At 37.4% G+C, this 26244-nt stretch overlaps 1 protein-coding gene across 3 annotated transcripts in view; it reads right to left on the bottom strand.

The window, feature by feature from the left end:
• The window catches only part of ADRB2 (adrenoceptor beta 2), a 116702-nt gene that overhangs the window by 80672 nt on the left and 9786 nt on the right, over nt 1–26244 (bottom strand). The window contains exon 2 of one of the 3 annotated variants that reach the window (XR_012473738.1): nt 1–26244. This exon is cut by the window's left edge and continues 2237 nt beyond it. The exons of the other annotated variants lie outside the window; for them this stretch is intronic. The gene's annotated coding sequence lies outside the window, so the exon portion shown is untranslated. 3 annotated transcript variants of the gene reach the window in all.

Raw genomic sequence — 26244 nt, 5'->3', positions numbered from 1 at the left:
TTCCCATCTGAGGCCAATACAGTATCTTCATCCCTTTCCTTTGCCTCTTTGAATTTCTTTTGTCTTGCTTTTAAAGAAAGGGAATTGTAGATGATTATGATCTTATGAGTTTTTTTTTAGGTTTTTGCAAGGCAAATGGGGTTGAGTGGCTTGCCCAAGGCCACACAGCTAGGTAATTATTAAGTGTCTGAGACCGGATTTGAACCCAGGTACTCCTGACTCGAAGGCCGGTGCTTTATCCACTACGCCACCTAGCCACCCCGATCTTATGAGTTTTGAAGGATAAAGAGAATGATTCACTCTGGGAACAAAGTTCACCCTGAAGCAAGACAAGAGGAGTCCCAAGCAACTTGCCTGGCCAAGTCCAACAGTAGCACCTGTCACATTTGGAATTGAACTTGGTGAGGCAAATTCTATGTACAAATAACTTTGAGATCACTTTCCTCAGACTAAATTGGCAAAGTGGAGAGTGTGCTTCCAGATTTTGGGGGCGTGAGTGAAGAAGGGTAGAAATATTTACTTCTGATTTTATCATATCTTTGAAGTAGATCTTTTGTAAAAACTTATTTTTAACAAGTATGAGCCCTTGCCACGTCAGCTTCACACTCATTGAACTCTATTGGCTCCTTCTCACCTCCAGGATCAAATACAAACTCATCTTTCAGGCATTTAAAGCTCTTCATTACTTGAATCCTTTCATGTGCTCTACAGTTCCAGCCATAGTAGCCTACTTGAAATTCCTTGAATATGATAATCCATACCCCAATTCCACACTTTTGTATTTGTTGGCCCCTATGCTGAGGATATTCTGATGCCTCACCTCCTGGCTTCTCTGCTTCCTTCAAGACTCAAGTTAAATTTCACCTTCTCTAAGATGTCTTTCCCAAACCCTCCATCTGCTATTACCTTCCTCTTTCAGTTGAACTTCCATCTACTCTATATTTATCTTGTATCTACCTGGTTATTAACACACTGCCTCTTCCATTAGAAGTATATTCCTTTAGAGTAGGAATTCTTTTTGGCCTTTTTTGGTCTCCTGGCACAGTACTTGACTGATCAAATTAGATTTTTTAAAGATAAGTACAGAAGATGGAAGCAAGGGCAGGTTTGGAAAATAAACATTATGGCACTGTCTAGTAAGAAGAGCATAAAAGGGAATTAAAGCTCCAAATAACATGAGACTGCAAAGGATATCTAGATATGAGTCATTATTTGTGATACAGCCCCTGAAAAAAAAAGCAAATTAAATCTTAGAACAAATTAAGAGAAGCACTGGCAGGGAAGAGAGAATATAAAAAGTGGATCACAGGGAAAAGAGAAAATTTAGAAGGAAGCACAGAGAGCAGACTAACTTTGAAAACAATATACAAATAAATTATTAAAAAAAGAAAATGACAAGTAATATGCCAGTCATTTCTCCAGAAGGGAAAAATGTAGGTAGAAAATACTTCAAGTTGAATCAATGCAGCAATATTTACTCTATCACTTTCTTAAATCTGTACAATCAATAAAAAAGATAAACCAAGCCCCAGTTTGTAGCCATCTCTCCAGGTGAAGAAGCCTAGGATAAATATATAACACTCATTTCTCCCATGACTCCAGAATGCCCTGCTTTTAAACAGTGATGTGCAGGTGAAGTCTAAGTAGGCTGATCTGATCAATCATAGATTACTAAGTGATCAGAACAGAAGAACAGAATGGGATGAGGAACAGAGTAGGATGATCAAACACAGACCACGAACCACAAACCGCACTAGACAAATCACAGACTGATAATATTGTTCTGACCATCATTAACCCATCTAATATGAATTATTTACAAATGCCATCACCTCTTTGCTAGTTGAATTGCCCTTATTTTAAGGTAACCTGGCAGGAATATAAAATATGGGTATACTAATTAACAGAATGTTCTTGTTATTGAATTTTATTGAAGGTTAAAAGCAGCAGGCAGCGGTGGTGCAGTGGATAGAGAACAAGACTTGGAGTCAGGAAAAATCATCTTCCTCAGTTCAAATCTGGCCTCAGACACTTTCTAACTTGTGTGACCCTGAACAAATCACCTAATGTTGTTTGCCCAAATTTCCTCATCTGTAAAATGAACTGGAGAAGGAAATGGCAATCTGCTCCAATATCTTTTCCAAGAAAACTCCAAATGGCATCAGAAAGAGTCAGACACTGAACAACAACAAGAACCTCAAAAAAGTAGTTCCTGATTAGGACATTACCAGCAACAGATAGACCAGCTTCTACAGATCTCACACTCTTGACATAACTGTAATTGCTGATCACTCAATTAGGTATTTTTAGAAATGCAGGCCCTTCCAACCACAGCCCTTCAATTTTAATAATCAAATCATCAACTGTGTCAACATACTTTGAGAGAAATTGAAATAAGTGAAATAAGTGAAAAATTAAAGTTTGCACTTCTATCTGAGAAAAAGGAAAACCTTTTTATACCAAACTATTGATATAAATTAATAATATTTAAGCTTCACAAAGCACCTTAGCTATATAATCTCATTTAATCTTCACAAACAATCCCATGAGGTAGGTGCTATTATCTCCTTTATAAAGAGGAGAAAATTGAAGGATAGAGAAGTGCCTTGCCCAGATTCCAGCATCTTATCCATTAGTTCACATCTTTATTAAAAAAAAATTCAGGAAAATTCAAACAGAAAATTCAAAAGATTGAGAAGCATAAGATTGTAGGATTGTGAGCATGGAAACACAGCTGGTAGTGATTTTGGAAGACATTTACACAACTGTTTTATTTTGTAGATGAGGTAAGTGAGGAACTAAAGAGTTAAAGGACCAGTTCAAGACTACACAAGTAGTCAAAATGCCAAAGTCAAAATAAAAGCCTAGGTTCTCTGATCGTAAATTGAACATTCTTTTTTAAGGTCAAAGAATATGGGATGTCGGAACTAGAAGGGATCTTAAAACATAAGATACATATGTTGAAAAAAATTACAAAAAAATTTTAAAGAGGGAAAAACAAAGTCTGAAAATAAGGTGACCTATTCAAGATAACACAGACCTAGAACTAAGTTCCTCAGATACTTTTTCAGTAACAAGTTACTAGTTAATCTCTCCCCTGCCTCTTGTCCTTTTTTTTTTTAGGAAGGAGCCACCTCAGACACATTTGAAGGCCCAACAGCATTACTAATTTCTTGAAAAGAAGTAATAGGATTGGTCAAAGTGAAACTTCTATAAGCTATTATTCTATTTCATATTTTTTACATGATTAAGATAGGAAGGCATAAATAGCATCCATGTCATATTTTCAAGTGAAACAAACCTAGGAAAGAGTAGTTGACACATTGAAAGATAGACCTGAGAACCAAAAATACTTCGACAGGCTAGAATAGTAGGCCAAATATAGTAGGATGAAATTTTAAAGAATTTATGTGAACTCCTACATGCTGTTTCAAAAAGAAAATCAGTTTCAAACATATAGGAACAACAAGGCAAAGCTAAACAACAGTTTACACATAAAAGATCTAGAGGGCACAGTGGACTAAAAGCACAATATAAATTAAATGTGGCAGTCACAGCAAAATAAAAACCAGGGCAATTAATAGAAGCATAATGCCTGAAAGGAAAAAAAAAGGTTATTATCCCAGTGTCTTCTAGCTTGATTAGACCACAATTAGGAATATTGTGTTCAATTCTGGGGCATTTTAGGGGAAACAGTCTGATTTAAAAGAGAGTAACCAGGATGTGAGGGGATTTGGAAGTATTTCCATATGACAATTAGTTAACCCAGATGGGGATTTTTTTTTTTGTCTGGAGAAAAACAGAATAAAGGGAGGTGTGTAGTTACTCTCTACCTTCATATTCTTTAGGAATTGTTCTGGGCAAAGAGGATAAGACAGAACTGGGGCCAAGTGGGATTGGGCTTTGAGAAGGTACTTTTCCTTAATGTAAGGAAGAATTTATAATCAGAGTTGTCCATCAATGGCATAAGTTGCTTCAGGAAATCTTTATTGAAGGTTTTAAAAGGAAGGCTAGATAATCACCTGTAGGGTATAGAAGGGATTTTTATATCAGACACGAAATTGGGTTTAATGATTTCTCTTTGAAATGCAAATTAAAGCTTCTCTGAGGTACCACCTCACACCTCTCAGATTGGCCAATATGACCAGAAAGGATAATGATCGTTGTTGGAAGGGTTGTGGGAAATCTGGGACTCTATTACACTGTTGGTGGAGCTGTGAACTCATCTAACCTTTCTGGAGAGCTACGCCCAAAGGGCAACAAAAATGTGCATACCCTTTGACCCAGCAATACCAGGGTCTATACCCTGAAGAGATGATGGAAAAGGGTAAAAACATCACTTGTACAAAAATATTTATAGCAGCCCTGTATGTGGTGGCAAAGAATTGGAAATCAAGTAAATGTCCTTCAACTGGGGAATGGCTTAGCAAACTGTGATATATGTATGTCATGGAACACTATTGTTCTATTAGAAACCAGGAGGGACGGGATTTCAGGGAAGCCTGGAGGGATTTGCATGAACTGATGCTGAGTGAGATGAGCAGAACCAGAAAAACACTGTATACCCTAACAGCAACATGGGAGTGATGTTCAACCTTGAAGGACTCACTCATTCCATCAGTGCAGCAATCGGGAACAATTTTGGGCTGTCTGCAAAGGAGAGTGCCATCTATATCCAGATAAAGAGCCATGGAGTTTGAACAAAGTTCAAGGACTATTCCCTTTAATTTAGGAAAAAAAACAGATATCTTATTGTCTGATCTTGTTACTTCTTAGACTTCTTGTCTCTTCTTTAAGGATATGATTTCTCTCTCATCACACTCAATTTGGAACAATGTACAACATGGAAACAAAGTAAAGACTGACAGATTGCTTTCTGTGGGGGGGGAGAGAAGTAAGATTGGGGGAAAATTGTAAAACTCAAATATCTTTAATAAAAATAAATTTTAAAAAATAATTTCTCTTCCAACTCATTGGTCCAATAATTCTCATTAAGGACATTACTTGGAGATAGCACAGCACAGTGAAAAGTATCCCATATCTGGAGTTAAAGAATCACAGAGGTTGAAAGGACCTCAGTTAACCATCAGTCCAATACTCTCATGAAAGGATCTCCATTGAAAATACACCTCATAAGTGGATGGTAATCTATTGCCTGCTTGAAGACCTCCAAAGATGAAGTGGGGATACTGTCATCTCTCAAGATAATATATTTCCCTTTTAGGTTTTTTTTTACTTTTGAATATTAAATTGTATTTTCCCCAATTACATGTTAACAATTGAACATATTTAAATTTTGAACAGCTCTAATTATTAGTAGTCTTTCTTCAACATACATCCTAAATTGCATCCATTGCTCCTGGTTCTACATTCTAGATTAAACAGAATAGATCTAATCTCTTCTCCCTTTAATGATCCTTTAGGTACTTGAAGATAGCTACTAACTCCTCCCTAATTCTTCTCTTCTTGGTTTAATGTCCAAGTCCTTCAAATGATTCTTATATGCCACAAACTCTAAACTTTTTATCATTTTAGCCTACAGGGAGCATCCTATGACTTATCAATGTTCTTCTTAAATTCAGTTCCCAGAATGAATCCAATAACCCCCATGAGATCTGATGAGGGATGATTACAATGGGATTGTTATTTCTTTACTTCTGGAAGTTACACTTTGCTAATTCAGCACAAAATGGCACCTACTCACTTAGCTGTCTCTTCACACTGCTGATACAAATTGAAATCATTGACTACTAAAGTCAGACCTAACCCTGCCTGACCATTGCTCCCCAATTCCATACTTGTGAAATTGATTCCTTGCACCCAATTATAAGAAGGTGCAGCCAGGTGGTGAAGTGGATAATGATCATGACCTGGAGTCAGGAAGATTTCTTTTCCTGAGTTCAAATTGGGCCTCATTTATTAGCTCTGTGACCCTATGCAAATCAATTAACCCTATTTGCCTTATTTCTTCATCTGAAAATTAATTGGAGAGGGAAATGGCAAACCCCCTTTAATATCTTTGCCAAGAAAACCCCAAATGGGGTCATGAAACATCAGACTGAAATAACTGAACAACAAACCCAAGTATAAGACTTTACATTTGTCTCTACTGAATTTCATCTTATTAGATTCAATCCAGTGCTCAAGTCTGTTAAGTTCTTTTTTGGATCTGGAATCTATCATTTAATGTGTTGGCTATCCCTCCTAGCTTTGTGCCATCCAAAAGTTGAGATGCATGCTATATCTATCTTTATTTAAGTCAATAATAAAAATGCTAAGTAGCATCAGGTCAAGCACTGATCTCTGAATATTGAGTCATTAAGTTCTATACCCATCTCCTTTTATTATCATCTAATGCACATCTCTTTATATTCCCCATAAGGAAAACATAAGATGTTTTATCCATAGCTTTGCTGAAATCTCAGTAAACAGTATACCCTTATCTAATAGTTTAGTAATTGTGTACAAAAAGGACATGAGGTTAGTTTGGCATGACCTGTTCTTGATGAAGCCAAGATGACTCCTTATAATCATCACTTCCCTTTCAAAAAATTCTCTAGTCATTTCTTTAATGATCCATTCTGGATCTTTCTAAGTAAACATCATGGATAAAATCATAGACCTCAAGTTTGAAGAGTCTCTTCTTCACCCCCCCCTTTAAACTGGAATAATATTTGTCCTTTTATAGATTTGTGGCACATTTCTCATTTTCTATGATCTTTCAAATATGTCACTCAGCAATCACAGCTGCCAGTTGTTTTGAGACAAAGACATAGTTCATTAAGAAGTAGCTTTAATTAATCTAGAGTCACTCTGGGACTTTTTCCACTCTTTGTCATTACTTATCTTGGATATCAGCGAATTTTGCTCTGTGATTTCTTTTTTTAATTTTTAAAAATATTTTTTAAATTTTATTTAAGGCAGTGGTCTTAAGAGTAACTTGCCCAAGGTCATACAGCTAGGCAATTATTAAGTGTCTGAGGTTGAATTTGAAATCAGGTCCTCCTGAGTGCAGGGCCAGTACTCTATCCAATGTGCCACCTAGCTGCCTCTTGCTCTGTGATTTCTAATGAAAAATCATTCTCCTTGGCAGGAAAAAAACAAGCAAACAAGAAGAACCCAACCAACTCTTCATTTTCTCCAGTGTCAGTTATTTTTCCACCCAGGACAGGCAAAGGTGTTCCATTTTTATTTAATACTGCATTTTCCCAATGTGGCTAATCTTTACAGTTTAACTTCTTTTTTTTCCAGCCTCAGTTCATTTGTAGCTTCAGCTCTCCAGATAGTATTTTTATAAGTCCACTCTATGCTATTATGTTTATCCTCTATTCCTTGATCTTGCTCCTATCTTCTGTACATTTTTTTTTAAATTCTAAATTGCTTGGTGAGTTTCCTGTATGTCCATATTAGTCTCTTTAGAGAAATCACCTCCTACCCCCACCCATTTTTGGAATTATTTTCCTTTGTTTCTTCAGAATTTTATTTTTGAGGATCTCTCATATTTTCTAGACTAACTACATTTGTAGTATTTTAGTTCATGGGATCCAAGATATTTTTCCTCTGAAGGCTCTGAAATCTGTTTTCCCAAAATCTAAAATACATGCCATTTTTTTACCTGTATCTCTTCTCCTTAATCATAAATTCTAGATGGAAATTGCCCAGTTCCTCACCAGAGTTCCCATCATTTCTACTCCCTCAACCAGTTTCTTCTTTTTTATTTTTTAGTTTCTGCAAGGTAATGGGGTTAAGTGACTTGCCAAAGGTCACACAGTTAGGTAATTATTAAGTGTCTGAGGCCGAATTTGAACTCAGGTCCTCCAGTTTCTTCTTATTAGGGAAAATAAGGTCCAGAAAAGGATTCCTTCTTGCTTCTTCCTCCATCTCTTGTAGAATAAACTACCATAAAGTAAAGTCAGAACATTACTGACTGATCTGCTTTTGGCAGAGGGATAGATACAGAGATAGAGAGACAGAGACAAAGACAGAGATATATAGAGATGGAGATAAAGAAACATTGTTATCTCTAATAGGTATCTGGACAATTGAGCTTGAAAATCTAGCTTTAGAGATCATCTGTGACACTATCTATTTAATCAATCAATCAACAAACATTTTTTCCAATTACATGTTATGAAAGTTTTTCAACATTTATCCACTTGGCATATTTATAAGTTTTTCCTACCACCTTCCCTTCTCATTCCCTTCCCTTAGTGATGAATAGTCTAGTAAAAGTTGTACATATACATTTGTGTTTAACATATTTACATATTAGTCATTTTGTTTATGAGGATTAGGACTAAGGGAAAGAAAGAAAACCAAGGGGATAGGAAGTTTTTAAAGAAGTGAGCATAATATCCACTCAGATTCTGTGTTGGGTTTTTGTTTGTTTCTTTTTTGTCATCCTTTGGATGAGGATGGTGTTGTCCATATCCCATTCTCCAAGGGTTGTCCTAAATCTCTGAATTACTGAGAGGAGCTGTTTCCTTCATATTTGGTCAACTCAAAATTCAACAAGCATTTTTAAGTGCTTTCTATATACCAGTCACTGTGCTAAGAGATGGGTTTATAAAGAAAAGAAAAAAAAAACAGTCCCTGACTGCAAAGAATTCACATTCTAATGGGAGAAGTAACATGCAAATTATTTGAAAATATATACATATACATCAAAATACATAGAGAGTTGTGGAAGGAAACCTTGAGAGGTTGAGAGAGGGCCAGAAAAGACTCTGTTCTGGTTGTATTTGAGCTATGTATTAAAGGAAGCCAGGGATTCTAAAAGTTGGAGGCAATGAGGAAGAGCATTATAGACATTTGCAAAAGGAGATAGAGATTCCCAAATTTGGAATAGCAAGTGGGCCAGTATGATCAAACAGTAGGGTACACAGATGTTTGTGAAATTTATGCAGATTGGAAATGTGAAGAACTTTAGATACTAAACAACTTTCTATTTGTTCCTGGAGATAGTGAGAAGTCAGTGGAGTTTATAGCATAGGGGAAGAGTTGGGACAGGAAGTGACATGATTATACCTATATCTTAGGAAAATACCGTTGGTAGCTTTGTGGAGAATGATTGAAGTGGGAAGAGGTTTGAGGCAAAACAATCCAGGCAAGACATGATGAAAAGGGTAGAAAAAATACAAGTTAGTAGCTAACAGGTAAGGTAGAATCAAGTGAAGTTTAAAAAAAACATGAAAGAGATCACTTGATCTCCTTGGGCTTCTGTTGTCTGTAAAATAATGTGGAGTAGGGTGATAAATGATCCTTCTAGTCCTTAATCTATGATCCTATGATTTTTATCACAGTTGTTGGGTTGAAAAAAGTAGATTCTGAGTTCTAATGTTATCAGAAGGTGAAGATATGACACTTTTACCAACCTTGACAAGAAAATTTAGAATTAAGACATAAAACTGTCATAATCTATATGTAAAACAGTTTAAATCAGTATAACTAATGTCCTACCATTTTTCTTGTTATTTTTATTAGTAAATAGGGTGAGATGGGGTGAAAGTAATGGAGGAGAAAGCATGATGGGAATAAAGGCTCAACTGGTCACTCTTGGGATGTTTCCCCAAATCTGGAACTGTGGAAAGAAATGGAAATGAGCACATTGGTGCACAGGAGTCTAACTGGAGGGGTCCTCACCAAGAACAATCTACTATATACACCTGCCTAGAAACCAAGTGCCTGCCTAGGCATTCTCTCTAGGGACTATGGTAGGACAGTCTATGTAGGGAAGACAGAATCATAAGATGGTGCTTCTATGCTCCCTGGGAAGTGAGATGTATTAGAGAAAAAAGTAAGGGAGAAACTCAGTTGGAATAAAATAATCTAGAACACTAAAGCTAGAAGGACCTTTGGAATAAAGAACATGGAAATTCATACCTGGAAGAGTTTAAAGAACATAGAACATAGAATGTTGGAACTAGAACAGAGGAGTGCAAGTGACCAATTGTGACTGTGCAGGACTTATGGGAAAGTATACCTCCTTTAGCCACTGTATGATCCCTTTCTTTGTAAAAAGCTTGAACAAATAAACACACAGCTCCTCATAGAAGAGAGCATAAGTTTGAAGGGGGTGAGGGGATTGAGAGTAGAAGAATAAAACTCAAATACACACATATGTGTATAATTATATATACATATAAAACCAATGTGAGTGTCCCTGACCATATCTAAACCTGTCTATATTTCTAAATATAGAATATATCTCCACATGTAGATCATGTCTCTCTATGTGTGTCCAGGTACAAGTTTTTTTTAGGTTTTTTTTGCAAGGCAAATGGGGTTAAGTGGCTTGCCCGAGGCCACACAGCTAGGTAATTACTAAGTGTCTGAGACCAGATTTGAACCCAGGTACTCCTGACTCTAAGGCTGGTGCTTTATCCATTACGCCACCTAGCCGGCCCAGACCCAGGTACAAGTTTTTAATGGAGTCTATCCTTTTGCTTGAATATATCTGGAGAAGGACTGAATGAGCATGGGCATCTTCTAGACATGGGCAGGGGATACTTAGGAGTGTGTGTTAGTAGGGAATCTTGTCTGGTTACTTCTCTTTTTGGGAGCATGTGATAGAGTAAATGAATACAGTGTGTGTGTGTGTGTGTGTGTGTGTGTGTGTGTGTGTGTGTGTAAGAGAGAGTAGGTAAAATGTTAGAAAAGATGCCTATACAGGCAGGAATGCTTATTTATGTGAGACCAAACACAAATCTTACAGTGCTTCTCAAATTGAACTGTAGGGGGCTGCCTTCAGCCCTGCTTTGTCTTCCACTTAATCATTTTCATGGGCAGGTGTTCCTGCTTGGGGAGATGACTAAATCCTATTATTTCCTGTTTCTCTGTTTCTAAGACAACTCTCTAGTTGCCAGGTAGGTATCTCTGGTGTACTTAGGTGGTGATATAGTGTTTCCTTCAGATCCTCTAAGGTCCATTCCTCATTCTCAGGCAGAGGCTGGATGATGCCCCTCTCATTACAAGTAGAGGAGACCCTGTATGGGATTTAAGGTGGTAATCTCTAAAATTCCTTCCAACTCAAAGACTTTACATTCTAACATTGCACATTCTAAGTTCTTTTCTTAAATCTATTATTTTATGTTCCAATTCCAATATTCTTTGCATCAGTACCAATATTCTTTGCTTTTTGTTCCAAGAATTCTTCTAATTCTGACAATCTGTTCCAAGGTCTCATTATCTCAGATATTCTTTAAACAACATTCCAAGGACCTTTACAGATCTGAAATTCTATGTTTAATGCTCTAGGATTTTATAGTGTACTACCTTTTAACAGAAGCACCTGAGTTTGGAACATACCTCAGACAAGTAATAGTTGGTGTGACCCTGGGCAAGTCACTTAACTTCCTCATCTGTAAAATAAAGGGGTTGGGAAAGATAACTCCTAAGGTTCCTTCAAGCTCTAAATCTGTTAATCTATCATTCCTTTATTTTCAATAGCTATACCCACAAAGAGACCATAGTCATTGATTAAAAATAATGAGCTAATTATTTGGGTATTCTTTGGAGAGTATCCTTAGATCAGTGAGAATTTTGCATGTGATAGATGGACAAAAGTAACCTAGGTCTGGGACAAAGAAAGACTTTCTTGTCTTTCTATAATTCTTTGCATTCTATAGGAAATGTCTTTTTTTTTTTGTTTTTGTAAGGCAATGGGATTAAGTGACTTGCCTGAGGTCACATAGCCAGATAATTATGAGGATCTGAGGCCTAATTTGAATTCATTGCTTCCTGACTCCAGTGCTCTATCCACTGCACCACCTAACTGCTCCCAGGAAATATCTTTACATTCATTAACAGATTGGTTCCTCAAAAAACTCAGTGAAGAAGGCAGATAAACCAAGAATTGTTATTAAATTACTTGCTTTGAAGTCAGAGGACAAGCACGGATTTTCAGCTCAAATCCTAGCTCAGCCATTGAACTAACTTTGGGGGCTTGAATCCCTTTCTCATCCTCTGTAATCTGGAGGGGATAAAGGTGGGGAACAGATGATTTTTAAGTTTCCTCCGAGCTTTCAACTCTCTAGTTTCTATTTCACAGATGAGGAAACTGAGGCTTTGTGAGAATTGATTTGCCCAAAGCTTGAATCAGATCTTGGACTTGCCTGGGAATTTTTCTACCAGCCAGTGAAAGCCTAGGGGTGAAGAACCCTTCACCTGGGCAAAATGACTCTTGTGAAAGGGCCTCCAAATATCTGAGAAATGAACAAGCCCTAAATTCCTATTTATAGATGGGGGAAATGAGGCACGCGGAGATGACGTGACTAGTGCCAAGAATTTCAGACTTCAGGCCATTACTGCAAACTAATGTGAAAACCAGACTCAACTCCAGTGTGTTGCTGAGGGAGGGGGAGGGCTTAGAGGACCAAAGTCTCTGGTGTATGCCAAACGGGGAGGGGGGAAAGGAAGGATCTGAGGCAGAAACTGTGACAAATGCTGCCATGCCTCATCTCTGACACTCCCATAATCCAGGGAGATCTCAAATTGGCTTGAGAGTTGCTGTTACCAAAGGAGAAAAGATCAAACAAAAGAAATAAGCAAAATGTGACTCACCCAAACAATACCACTATCATCCATGTGGAAAACATGCAAAACCACATGAAAAAAAAAGAAAGGAAAGGGTCCTTTTGCTAAAAGTTACAGGCACTTAGTGGTTAGAACATAGATTATTAGAAGGAACTTTGGGAAAAAAAGTATTTGAGATGGATGGGACCCTGAACACACCATGTCAGAATTTGAAGGGATCTTAGATCATAAAATATTAAAGTTGGAAAGAACCTTAGAATAATAGTTAATAACAACTAAGATTATATGATACTTCGCTGAGCGCTTTTAAAATTACTCTCTCGTTTGATCCTCACAGCAACCTTGGGAGGAAGGGGCTATTATTATCCCTATTTTACAGATGAGGCAAACAGGTTAAGTGACTTATCCAGAGTTGCACAACTACTAAGAACTCCAAGACTCCAGATTCAACACTCTGCCCCTTAGGATTTAGAGTATAAAAGTGTCAGAACACTGATTCTTAGATCTGAAAGGGATCTTAGAACATAGAGAATGTCAGAAAAGGAAAGGGCTTCAGAACATTAAATGTCAGAGCTGCAAGAGATGTCAGAGAGGTATATTCCACCCCTTTGTTTTACAGAGGGAAAAACTGACATCTTCCAGGAGGGATTTCCATTCCTATGATCAGGTATAAGATTGAACCTACCACATTCAGCAAATGAGCTACATATGCCTTTATTCAATAATTTATGTTCAATATTTAGCTTTGTTTGACACATTATTGACCATTCATTCATTCAATCATGAAAGTTTATGAGGCATGCAAAATCCCATATTTGGTACTGTGTAGAAGACAAAGATAAATAAGAAATCAATATCATCACCAAGGACTACTCAGTCCAGTAGGGCAATTGTGACATGATCATATAGAGCTAATATGCAAAATAGCAAATTTTCAGTGCACAAGAGAGTGCCAACAGTATTTGATGAAAAGTTTCGATAAAAGAAGGGGAGAGATGACATTTTCAGGTGGGGAGAACAGGAAAAATTTCCTGGAAAAGATAATATTTAAGCTGAGCCTTAAGGCATTGGTAGGATTTTGATGGGCAGAGTTGGGGAGAGGACATACAATGTGTAAGGGAATGTGTGAACAAAGGCTCTGAGGCATGAAAACTTAGGACGTGTCTGGGGAATTCTAAGTGGTACAATCTGTTTTGAATGCAAAGTATGTGAGAGGAAATAGGCAAAGATAAAGTCTTATTTAAAAGTGGGTTCATACCAGAGTTGAGACCAGGACTCTGAGAAGGTCTTCACACACTAAGAAAAAGAGTTTGCATATTAACTCAAATGAATGAGGAATCTTGGAAGGTGATATGTAAAACAGAGAATTTGCACTAGACACTATTGGAGTCCCCTTCCAACTCTTTACATTCTATGTTCTGTATGCTAAAGTATCACAAATCTGAGTGGAAAGAGACCTTGGTGATCATTTTGTACCACCTATGTTGGAGAAGAATCCATGTTATAACATACCAAAGAGTTCATTCAGTTATTTCTTGGAAACCTCCAGTGACTCTCAAGACAAATTCTTCCACTTTTAAATAGGTTCTTAAGCCTTACATTGCATTGTCAACCTGTTGCCCTTGGTTCTGCCCTTTGGGATGATGGTTATGCCCCTTGGGACTACCTTCTGAGTAACAGTCCTCCACATAATGGAACACTTCTCTGATGCTTTCCTAGCTCCAACACAAATCTTCTATTGTATAGGGTAAACATCTATGGGTCCTTCAACTAATACAAATATAACATAAACTCTAAAGATTCCTTCATTTTCTTTATAATAATGTTTAAAATTAGAGAATTCTAGTTTGTGAATGTTCCATGAGGAAACCTTCCAGCCATCTAAAATCAATTCTGATAATCAATGTTCTAAGGACCCTTACATTTCTGATATTATATAGTCAGGGTTCTCTGGCTTCTTCTAGCTTTGACATTCAGTGAGGTCTATGACTCAATGATTTTGAAGGCAAGGAAGGGCTAGGATCAGTGCTGTGCTTTAGGAAGATTAATTAAGACACATTGTTGAATGAATACATGAATGAATTGAGTAAAGGATGAATATGTTTGTGAGGTATGTGAATACAAGGAATGTCTACTTGTATCCACTCCATATTTTCTTACTCTGCTTTTTCAAAGTTGCCTTGTATTTCCATCATCACTACTTACACATGTTCAGTGGATACTTTTCAGCTCTCCAAATAGCTGGAGGCACCAGGATATTCCCAGTCTGTTTTTTTCTCTAAAGTAATGCATTTCCAAAGACTCTGGATCAGGGCTGTTGGGAGCCGCAGAGTCTCACTAGGGATCTCCCTGGCTCTGTGTGGAGTTGTCAAGCATGTGTAGTCTACTGAGGGCATTCAAAAAGGTGAAAATCTAGGATGAGATCACAGGGAATCATAGGGTTTAAGTCTTAAAAAAGACCCAAGAAATCATATAATCATTCTCTTCCCATTTTACAGATGAGGGCTGGTGATTTGACCAAAGTCATATAGTTTCTAGTAGAAACAAGATTGGAACATAAGTCTTCTATAAATATACTTATCTATATTGTTAGATTATTTTTCCCACTATACTATATTTCCAGACAGGTTTCTGAGATAGAACTAAATAAAAATTCCAAAGTTCAAAAATGTGGAAGAGGAAGAAATTGTTGAGTATGGGGGAGAAGGATAAGCCTTGCTGTCAAAATATTCAGATATAGTCCAGGACCTTAAGGGACCATTTGACACTATGTCCTTGGCCCTTCCTTCTCTCCCTGTGGTCTGACTTTACTTTTCTTTTTGTCCTTTAGTCCAGGAATTCTTTACCTTTTTGGTGTCAAGGATTACTCTGTTTGGAAAAGTTTATGGATCCTTTTTCAGCATAATACTTTTAACATACAAAATAAAATACATGGGATTACAAAGAAATCCAATTGTATTGAAATAAAGATGTGTTTTTCCCCATACAAAGTCATAGGCCCCCTAAATTTATCTTTTGCTTGAGAATTCCTACTTTAGATTTAGTTTAAAGACGTTTTGTCTCAGGATGACTTTCTTGTAAGGAGAAGGAATGGCAACAATTTAAGCATGCATTTAAACATATAAGGGAAAAAAAGAATTCACTAAAATGAAAATAAAATGGAAGAGTGATTATTATCTTCTCTAATATCCGTTTCTCCAATCTTTTCCTCTCAGATTTTTCCTTTGTCTCTACCTTCAGTCATAGGATAAATAATGTCATAGGTGGAAGTTATTTTTTAATATGGATAAGAGAATATTAGAATGGGGATAAAACTTAGATTACAGAACACTGAGCTATCAAACTGAAAGAGACTTAAAACTATAGAATGTAGAATGTTATAACTTGAAGAAATGATAAAATCCCATCACTAAAAAAGTATAAAAGATAGAAGATGCCTTTGCTCATGACATAAAGTATTAGGGCTTAAAGGAACATTAGAACAGAGATTATACTGTTACAGAAGAACTTTAAACCATAATCTACTGGACTAGGAATATTGGAGCTGTATAAATAGAGTCAAGTTATATAAATCTATTGGTTTAAAGATTAAAGGACTAGGGACCATAGAAGGGTACAGATTTATTCAAGGCTATATTGTTAACTACTTGGTGGTACTCCACTATGAAAGTCAATTTTTTTTAGTTTTTGCAAGGCAATGGGGTTAAGTGGCTTGCCCAAGGCCACACAGCTAGGTAATTATTAAGTGTCTGAGGCAGGATTTGAACTCAGGTACTCCTGACTCCAGGGTCGGTGCTCTATCCACTGAGCAACCTAGCCACCACAAAAGTCAATTTTCAATCTACATTTCTAATCACATCACTTCCTTTATGACTCTCTGACTTTTTAAAAAAGATTTTTAAATTAAAGAATACCATAACCTTACCCAAGTTAATCTAGAAGAAAATGATAACAGAAATTAGTGAGAGCTTTCCCTCTTCTCCCATCTGGTGTGGTGGAGTGGAAAAAACAAAACAAAAAATATTGAATTTGGAATAAAAAGCTGTGTGTTTGGACACTACAAGCTATTCTAGAATACAATTTCTTTCTCTGCAAAATGAAGAGGTTGGTTCAGATCCCTAAAGTACTTTCAGATTTAAATCTAGTGACTAAATTCAAAATAGCAAATCAGATGTAGAAGGTGATGACTCACAACAGCTACTAAGCAACCACTTGGAGTCAACTCCTAAAGCATCTAAGACCAGGGAGTACAGAGCTATTGTACACACGCAAAGGTTAGTAACAGCTCATTGACTTCAGCTGAGTCAGTCACCACACTGATGACAGGAAGCTTTTGAAAACCAGAAACCAAGTGGTGACACCGTTAGGTTATTCTATCAGCTGAGCTGCAGTTCATGAAAACATGGCACATCAGAGCTGGAATACATGAGATACAGAATGAGAGACAGAAAAAGGACATTAGAATATACATAGTACATTAGAGGGAGGAGAAACCATAAAACTGTTTTAGTCCAATCTCTTATTTTACAGATAAGGAAGATAAACTCCAAAGAGGCTTTGGGTTAATGGGTTAATGGCAGACTGTGACTAGAGTTCTTGTGCCTATTTGTGTGAATGTGTGTATCTGGTGTAAAAATGTCATTTCCCACTTTTGTATTTTTGCCAAGAGCACAAGCTATTAAATTAAATTTTTTTTAAAAGAACCACATTTTAAGACATGTCTAATGAAGAAAATTGCTTTAAGATGACAGATTCCAACCCAACTGATTCTTCCCCACTTTCCATTCATTCAATTTTTGTTTTTTTAAATGTATTTAACTTTCAGAAGTCAGATTCCTTTTATCCTCAGAGACTGGTCCTATGTAAATGTCATCCATATCCAGAGAAAGAACTCTGGAGTCTGAATGTAGATCAAAGCATACTATTTTCACTTTTTAAAATTGTTTTTTGTTTTTCTTTCTTACTGCTTTTCCTTTTTGTTCTGAGTTTTTCATATAGTTTAAAATAATAATAAGCACAAGGGATTTATATAATCTTTCTTGATTAGGGGAAAAAAGTGTGAGAAATGAAAAAAATAGAGATTGGTCCTATGTGGTTTGGTGGATGGGGGAAAAATAGCCATTAAATTTGGAATCAAAAAGCTTGTGTTTGGACACCACTTGCTATCTACCATATTGGAGACTTAGCTGGGACACAGTTTCTTTCTCTGAAAAAATGAAGAGATCATTTCTTTCCAATTTTAAATCTAGTGACTAAATTCAAGGGAGCAAATCAGATGTGGAAGGTGATGACTCACAACAGGAAGGAGAGTGAAGTTTAGCTACTAAGCAACCTTGCAGTCAACTCCCAAAGCATCTAGGAGCATCTTCAAAATAAGAGAATTAGAAACTAATGGCTTCAACCAGGGACTGTCCTTCCAGAGTTCACTTTTCTAATAGAGTTTGTCATAGTTCTCACTTAGTTGTCCTAGTTTCAGAATCACTAAACCACAGAGATAAAAGAAACCTCAGAAAACATGGCCTCTAATTTATGACAGAATAAAAATCCTTTCTTTAATACCCTTGAAGAGTGGTTATCCAATCTCTGCTTTAAAGATATACAGGTGTAGAATGCTTGCTATTTCCCAAGACACACCATTCTACTTTGGGACAAGTGTGTCCTTAATATATTTAGTCACATGTTCTGTCTCTCCTCCATGAAGACTTTTCTATTTTTTAAGTTAATACCCCTAATTCCTTCCACTTATCCTCATATGGTTGTTTTTTTCCTTCAGACTACTGTTTTGTTTTTTGTTTTGGGTTTTTTTCTGTCTTTCTCTGAGTGCAAAAAAGCATTAGGTCTAGAGTTAGAGGACATAATGGGGTCAAATACTAGGTTCAAATCCTGGCTCTGCTATTTCTTACTTATGTACTCTCTTTTTTTTTGTAAGGCAATGGGGCTAAGTGACTTGCCCAAGGCCACACAGCTAGGTAATTGTTAAGTGTACGAGGCCAGATTTGAACTTAGGTACTCCTGACTCCAGGGCCGGTGCTCTATCCACTGCACCACCTAGCTGATCCTTACATATTTACTCTTGAGAAAAGTCATACAATCTATCTGGACCTCAGTTTCTTCATCTGTAAAATAAGAGAAGTGGATAACTTCCAAAGTGCCTTTCAGTTCTAAATCTATAATACTTTCAATGGTTTCTAGATTTTGAGTTTCTCTTTGAGGGTTAGTATCATAGACACTGGTAAGTTTAACATATTCACACTCTCATGGTTTCCTTATAAATCCCATAGTTGTCTAGTTATAAGAGAAATAACTGGTTCCCAAGTTTTTAAATAGCAATTAGGATGTCTGACTCTACTCTGATGTCAGAACATATTATATATTTGGTTTGGTCAGTTATTCATTATTATTGTCCTACAGAGAGCTCCTTAAGTGGAATTATCTATCTATCCTGAATGTTTAAAATCTAGAATTTTATATATTCATTATTAATTACGATATATCCTTATGCACACAGCTTACCCCCTACAGACAAAAAAGTCACCACATGTTTATATCTACACCATAAAAAATAATAGAACCAAGAAACAGAACCTGAAATGGAAGGGGCATCAGAATACAGAATGCAGCCAGCACATGCATCTTACACAATTCAGTAGGATTGCCCCCATTAGAAGAAAATCTATGTCACAGGTGCCTGCTTGGGGAGTAGCTGCCAGTTCTGCCCTCCCCCACTTTGCTTTCAATGCCTTCCATACACAGCCTTAGATTGATTTTGCATGGCCTGGCAGAGCTGCAAGAAAGAAAGACTGAGACTAAGAAGACAAGCTGGGAGGAGTGAAAGGAGTCCCTCAGAATCCCCAGGATTTAGTAGAAGATGTAGAGTAGACTTGGAAGTACATACCCTGACCTAGCCCTTGATGGGGCCTCATTCAGCATACATGAACATAGAACTTTAGAACTTGAAAGAATGCTAATGATCATTTAATCCAAACACATTTCACAGACGGGAATACTGAGGGCCACAGAAAGGAAATTATAGAATCATAGCCCTTTAGGACTAGAAAAGGCCTTAAGTCCATCCCTGTCATTTAATAGATGGGGAAATTGAGGCCTGGAAAAGGAAATCATAATACTGAACTCTATGGTTAGAAGATCTTAGAGATTACCTTATCTAAGAGCCTTAGCCAAGGTCACACAAGGAGTCAGTGGCAGAGCCAGGACTACCCCATGTTCCATACGCCCATCTGTTTATATATACACCCTCCCCGAGCAGATGGGCACACACCCAGAGTGGGGGTTGGTAAAAGCAAAACCCCACTCTGGAGATGTCACACTTTTTTGCCAAAGCTTAGCTTTGGGATTTTATTGTTGCAGAAAGAGGAATATATAGGTGGGCCCAATCTATCTCCAAATCAAATTTGATTTTGGGTCAATAATAAATGGTATCCCCAGTGTTCCCAAGGAAGCGCTCCCCTTTTCTCTCAGTCCCTAGTCTCCAGTGACAAGGCGGAGTTGCTTCCAGACCATGATCATTGGCTGTTTGCAGGCTGGGCAACAGGAAGAAGGTCAGGTCGGGTTGCATAAAGATTGCCTTGTATGTGCTCAGCTCCTGGTGTTGCAGTCCTAAGTGGAGCCTGTGTACAGTTCCAATCTGGGATTAATCCTTTAATAGAGTCAGTCATCCAGATAAGTAAACACAAGCCAAGATGGTAAACGAGGGGAAGTGTATATATGTCCTGATGGGGAATGCATCTGCAATTATATCAGTACAGCTCATAAAACAAGCAACACATGCAGTCCAACACAGGCTAGCAGGAAAATACTCCCATCACTGAGAATCAGGAGCCTTGCCTTCGTCACTGACTCTCTCTGTGACCTTGCATAAGGGTCTGTCCCATTTTGTCCTCAATTTCCTCATCTCTAAAATAAAGACCATATTATACTAAGTTGGTCTACAATATCTCCAGCATTAAATGTTCTAAAATTCCTTCTGTAGTGGCAGCTTGATGGTGAAATGGATAGAGCATTGAATTTGAAGTCAGAAGATCTTAATTCAAGTCCAGTCACAGACATTGTGTTACCCTGGGCAAATCACTTAATCTTAATTTCCTCATTTATAAAATAGCAATAATAATAGCACCTATTTTCTTAGATTGTTGGGAGGCTAAAATGAGATAATTCACAAAAATTAAAAGCGATATATACAAGGGAACACTGTACACATAAATAACAATATTATATGATGATCATCTGTGAATGACTTAGGTATTTTCAGCTATACAATGATCCAAGATAATTCTGAAGGATTTATGATGAAAAAATGCTACCTATCTCCAGAGAAAGCACTGATGGAGTCTCAATTCTAGTTGAAGTATACTTTTTAAACTTCCTTCATTCTTGTCTTTTTGGTCTGCATTTTCTTTTGCAATATGGTTAATGTGGAAATGTTTTGCATGACTACACATGTATAATCTATATCAAATTTCTTGTCTTCTCAAGGAGAAGGCAGGGAAGGGAGGTGAGGAGGGAGAAAATTTGAAACAATTAAAAAACAGATGTTTAAAATTTCTGTTTATATGTAATATAGAAATAAAATAAAATAAAAAAACAACTGACTGGAAAGTGTTATATAAATTCTAGTCATTGTTATGTGGAAGATTATCATGATGTTACACCATTGGACTTGAAGATCCTAAATATTCTTTGTTCTAAAATCCCTTCCAGCTAGGATGTTCTGTGTTCTTATTTTCAGATTCCTCTCAAGATAGATGTTATAAGATTTTCTAATGAATTGTGTTCAGCCACAAGCTTAGGCAGAAAAGTTGTTTAAGCATTACTACCATTTCAGCCATCAGAAAGAGGGCTTCACTTTATTTAATTTAGTAAATACAGACTAGGCAGCCAGGGAACAATTAGGGGAAAAACATTAGAGTTAAAAAAAGCCAATAGTTAGAGTAACTCCAGTGCCTGGATTTTCAAATGAATTCACCTTGTATTATTGTTCAGGGACAGATCTTTGAGGATTTAACAGCATGGCAGTTGATTATGGCTACTTGGTGTTTCCTGAAGAGTCTCTTATGAAAATCTAAGACTGCCCTGAAAGGGTAAAAAAAGTACGATACACCATAAGGAGCATCTTCAGGCACATGTCTGACCTCTACTGTGTGATCTGACACAAATACTTTTTCTTTTGTAAACCTTAGTTTCCTCATTTGTAAAATGGGGATAAAAGCAATAGCTGCCATTTATATGTGTACATGCATGTTTAATACATATATGCACATATGTGCAAATATCTCTGTGTCTTTCTCTGTACATACATGTATGCATACACATGCACCATATATATGTATCTATAAATATGTATATATACTTATGAAAAATCTCATTTGAGCTTCACAACAACCTCTGAGGTTTGGTAATAAAATAGCAAGCATTTATGTTGTGCTTTAAGATCTACAGAGCATTTAATACATATTTGATCTCATTTGATCCCCATAGCAACAATAATAATAGGTAGCATTTATATAATGCTTTAAAGTTGGCAGTGATATTTACATGTGTTTTCTCAATGGATCCTTACAATTTAGGCAGATACTATTTATGCCCATTTTACCTGTGAGGAAACTGAGATTGAAAAAGATAAAGTGATTTGCCCAGAGTCACATGCCTAGTTAGTGTCTGAATTTGAATTCAGTTGTTACCGACTCCATGACTAGAACTCTATTCACTCATATTAGTGAACATAGCACTACAAAGTTTGCAAAACACTTATGCATTATTTCATATTTATTAATACCCTGTAAGATAAATGCTTTTATAACTCCCATTTTGCAAGTGAGGAAATTGAGACTAAAAGAGATTAAGTGACTTGTCAGGGTCAAAGGATTCGTGTCTAAGGGTTTGAACTCAGGTCTTTTTAAATTCAGCACTATATACGTTACAAGATGCCACTTTAATTTTACCTGTACTATTAACTTGGACAGAGTAAAGGGTCTTGCCATGATCACACAATGAGTGTGAGCCAGAGGATCAGTCAGTTTAGTCAATAAGTATTATTATCTACTATGTGAAAGGCACTGTATATTAAGAATTGGGAGATACAAAAAGTGACAAAAGACATCTTGTTCTCAAGGAATTTGCAACCTAATGGGGGAAATAACAAGCAAACAAATGTGTAAAAATAAGTCATATGTGGTACAATTAGAAAATAACCAAGGAAGCAAAGTTACTAGAATTAAGAGGGGTTGAGAAAGAGCTCCTATAAAATATGAGATTTTAGTTGAGACTAGAAAGAAGTCAGGGATGCCAGAAGACAGAGGGAAAGAAATCTAAGCATGAGAAACAGCCAGAAAAAATATCAAAGCCAGGAGATGGAGTGTCTTGTTTGAGGAACAGTCAGGAGGTCAGAGTTACTGGATTGATAAGTATTGGTGAAAGAGATAAAATATAAATAAGATATAAGAAGCCTGGAAGAGAGAGGGGAGATATTTAGGTTAGACACTAAACAGAGAGTTTTGCATTTGAATCTGGAAGTGATAGGTAGACAATGAAGCTCTTTGAGTATGAAGGTGATGACTTGGCGAGACCTGAGTTTTAGGAAAATCACCTTGAAGGCTGAAAAGATTAATAGACCCACCAACAGGCTACTGCAATGATTCAAGTATGAAGTGATAAGGGCCCGTATCAAGATGGTAGCAGTATCAGAGGAAAGAAAGGAACATATTCCATTGCAGAGATGAAATTGAGAGGACTTAGCAACAGACTGGAATAGGGGATGGGAGAGTGGGAAGGATGAGAGATAAAAGCTGAGTATGGCACCCAGGTTGTGAGCCTGGGAGATTGAGAGAACGATGGTACCTTTGAAGCAATAGAGAGTTTGGGGTGGGGGAGGCTTTTTTTAAGGGTTTTTTTTGCAAGGCAAGGGGGTTAAGTGGCTTGCCCAAGGCCACACAGCTAGGCAATTATTGTGTCTGAGGTTGGATTTGAACTCAGGTACTCCTGACTCCAAGGCCAATGCTCTATCCACTGTGCCACCTAGCTGCCCCATAGGTGGGGGAGGCTTTAAGGGAAACTTTTAATCAGTTTAGTTTTGTACATATTGAGTTTAGGATGGCTACTGGACATCTAATTCAAGTTGTCTGAAAGGCAATTGTAGATGCAAGATTACATAATAGCAGGGAAATTAGAGAAGGATTAGTAGATTTGAGAATCATCAGATGGAGAGAAATTTTTTTTAGGTTTTTGCAAGGCAAACAGGGTTAAGTGGCTTGCCCAAGGCCACACAGCTAGATCATTATTAAGTGTCTGAGACCGTATTTGAACCCAGGTACTCCTGACTCCAGGGCCTGTGCTTTATCCACTACACCACCTAGCCACCCCTGATGGAGAGAAATTAAATTGGGAGTTGATGAGATCACCAAGTAAAGAAAAAGGGAGAAGAGTGCCCAGAGTAGAACCCTGTGGGGCACATATGGCTAAAAGGTAAGACTGAGATGAGGATCCAGCAAAGGAAATTGAGAAGTAATCAGAATTGAGAAGAACCAGAAGAAAGCAATATCTCCAGTATCTAAGAGAATAGAATATCAGGAAGAGGGTGGTCAACAGTGTTAGAGACCATAGAGAAGAAAAGGAGAATGAGCACAGGATTTCAAAAAGGCCTTTGGATATGGCAATTAAAAAAATCATTAAAAGTAGTTTCAGAGAAGTGATGAGATCAAAAGCTGGGTTGTGAGGAGTTAAGAAAGTAAGCAGAAAGAAAGTAGAGGCACCTATGGTAGATAGCCTTTTCAAGGAATTTAGCCACAAAAGGCAGAAGACATATAGAATAATATTTATTTGATATGGGAAGATCAGGTAAGGTTTTTTGAGAATGAGTGGATGATATGGACAAGTTTATAGGCATATAGAAGGAGTTAGTAGACATGAAGAAATGGGGATTTTTTTTTGGGGGGGTTGTCCTTCATTTTCGAAGAAGACCACAGTATCAGGAGATCAGATGTCATGACAAGCACATAAATTGGATTGGAGTGAGGAGCTGCTGTGTTAAGTCACCAACCTCATTTTCTCCTCCAGAACCATCTGGATCCAGTGGCCAGATATGAATCAGGACAACTGAAGATGGTCCTGGATATGAGGAAATCAGTGACTTGTCCAAGGTCATACAACTAACAAGCAGCAAGTATCTGAGGCTGAATTCAAACTCTCATCCTCCTGACTCCAAGGCCAGTGCTCTATCCAATGCTCCACCTAGCTGCACCCCCCCCAAAATGGAACATAAGTGAGAGAATGGGGATGAAAGAGGGGGCAAGCTATTGGAGGAGATGAGACAGAATTGTAAAGGGGTGAGCCTTGGTAAAGAATAAGGCCACTTAATCATGTGAGATGGGATGAAGGAGGAGATAGTGGCATAAGGCATCTGGTAAGGAGGAAAAGGGGAAGAGGGACCTCACAACAAAAGACTTTCAATATTTTCTATAAAATATGAGGCAAAGTTCTTATCGGAGGAAAGCAGGGAGAGGAGCCAGGGGATGTTTGAGGAGGGATGAAAAGAGGTCACAGAAAAGTCAGCTAGAGGTGACTTGATCCACTACAATCAGTCTTGTTAGCAACACTTGCACAACTCCTCCTAATGTGGTTGGGAAGAAAATGTCTTTAAAGTATTATAGAAATGGACATTGTTATTATTATTGAATGGAGTGATGGAAATAAGATCACAGGAAGTGCAATGATTGGGGGGTAGAATAAAGTCTTAATAGTCTTTGCAGAGAAGACTCATTATTTTCTCTCTGGGAGGTCAAAAGTCATTTGGAAAAGGCATGGGAAGGACAGCTGATGAACAGGACTAATAGTTTGGAAAACTGCTTAACCTTTTTGCTCTATTTCTGGGTTTCCATCTCTCCCCCACCCTATAGCCCAGAACTGTTAAGAGACTGATTTCCTGGGTAGTTCCCCAGTTGGGAATACACTGAAAAGCCTTCATTGCAGATCACTGGGGTGAAGGCTAGTGTGAATTGGAGGGAAGACTTCAAGAATAACTTTTTTAAAAAAAAAAGAAATACAATTTTATTTTCTTGTACTTTCAAGGACACAGTGTCACTAAATTTCAGAATTGGAATGGACCTTAGAGGTCATCACTTCCAATCACTTGCCCCATTTGGGAATCTCTTCTTTATCATCCCTAACAGAATTAGCTTCTGATTGAATACTTCCAAGAATAGGATGGCACAACCTCCCAAAGTCCATTCCATAGATTCACAGAATCAATAGGGAGTCATAGAATCTCAGAGTTAGGACAGAGAATATCTATTCTAGTCTAGAAACAAACTAGAATCCCACTTAAAAAATTTCTAACAAGTGACTGTTAGGTCCCACTTATAGGCATCCAATCTTGAATGGCTCACTACCTGAAGAAGCAGCCAGTACTACTTTGGGCCATCTCTCTGGAAATTTTTATGCCAAATTTTTCTTCATTGCAACATCTATCATTGGGCTACCCTTTGGGACTGAACAAAACTGAGTCCAATCCCTTCACCATATGATGTTCTTCAAATATTCGAAGACAAAAATCAAGTTCCCCAGAGTCTTCTTTCTTTATGCCTAAAAATCCCCTGTTTATCCAAGTGATCTTCATGTGGGATGGTCTCCAGTTCCTTCATCATGTCCATCATCTAGATCACCTTCCTCTGGATATGCCCGAGTCTGTCCATGTCACTC

This window comes from Macrotis lagotis, chromosome 1, assembly GCF_037893015.1.
Source record: "Macrotis lagotis isolate mMagLag1 chromosome 1, bilby.v1.9.chrom.fasta, whole genome shotgun sequence".
NCBI classification, from domain to species: domain Eukaryota; kingdom Metazoa; phylum Chordata; class Mammalia; order Peramelemorphia; family Peramelidae; genus Macrotis; species Macrotis lagotis.
The sequence above is the reverse complement of the archived record's forward strand: the minus strand, read 5'-3'. Positions and strand labels throughout refer to the sequence as shown.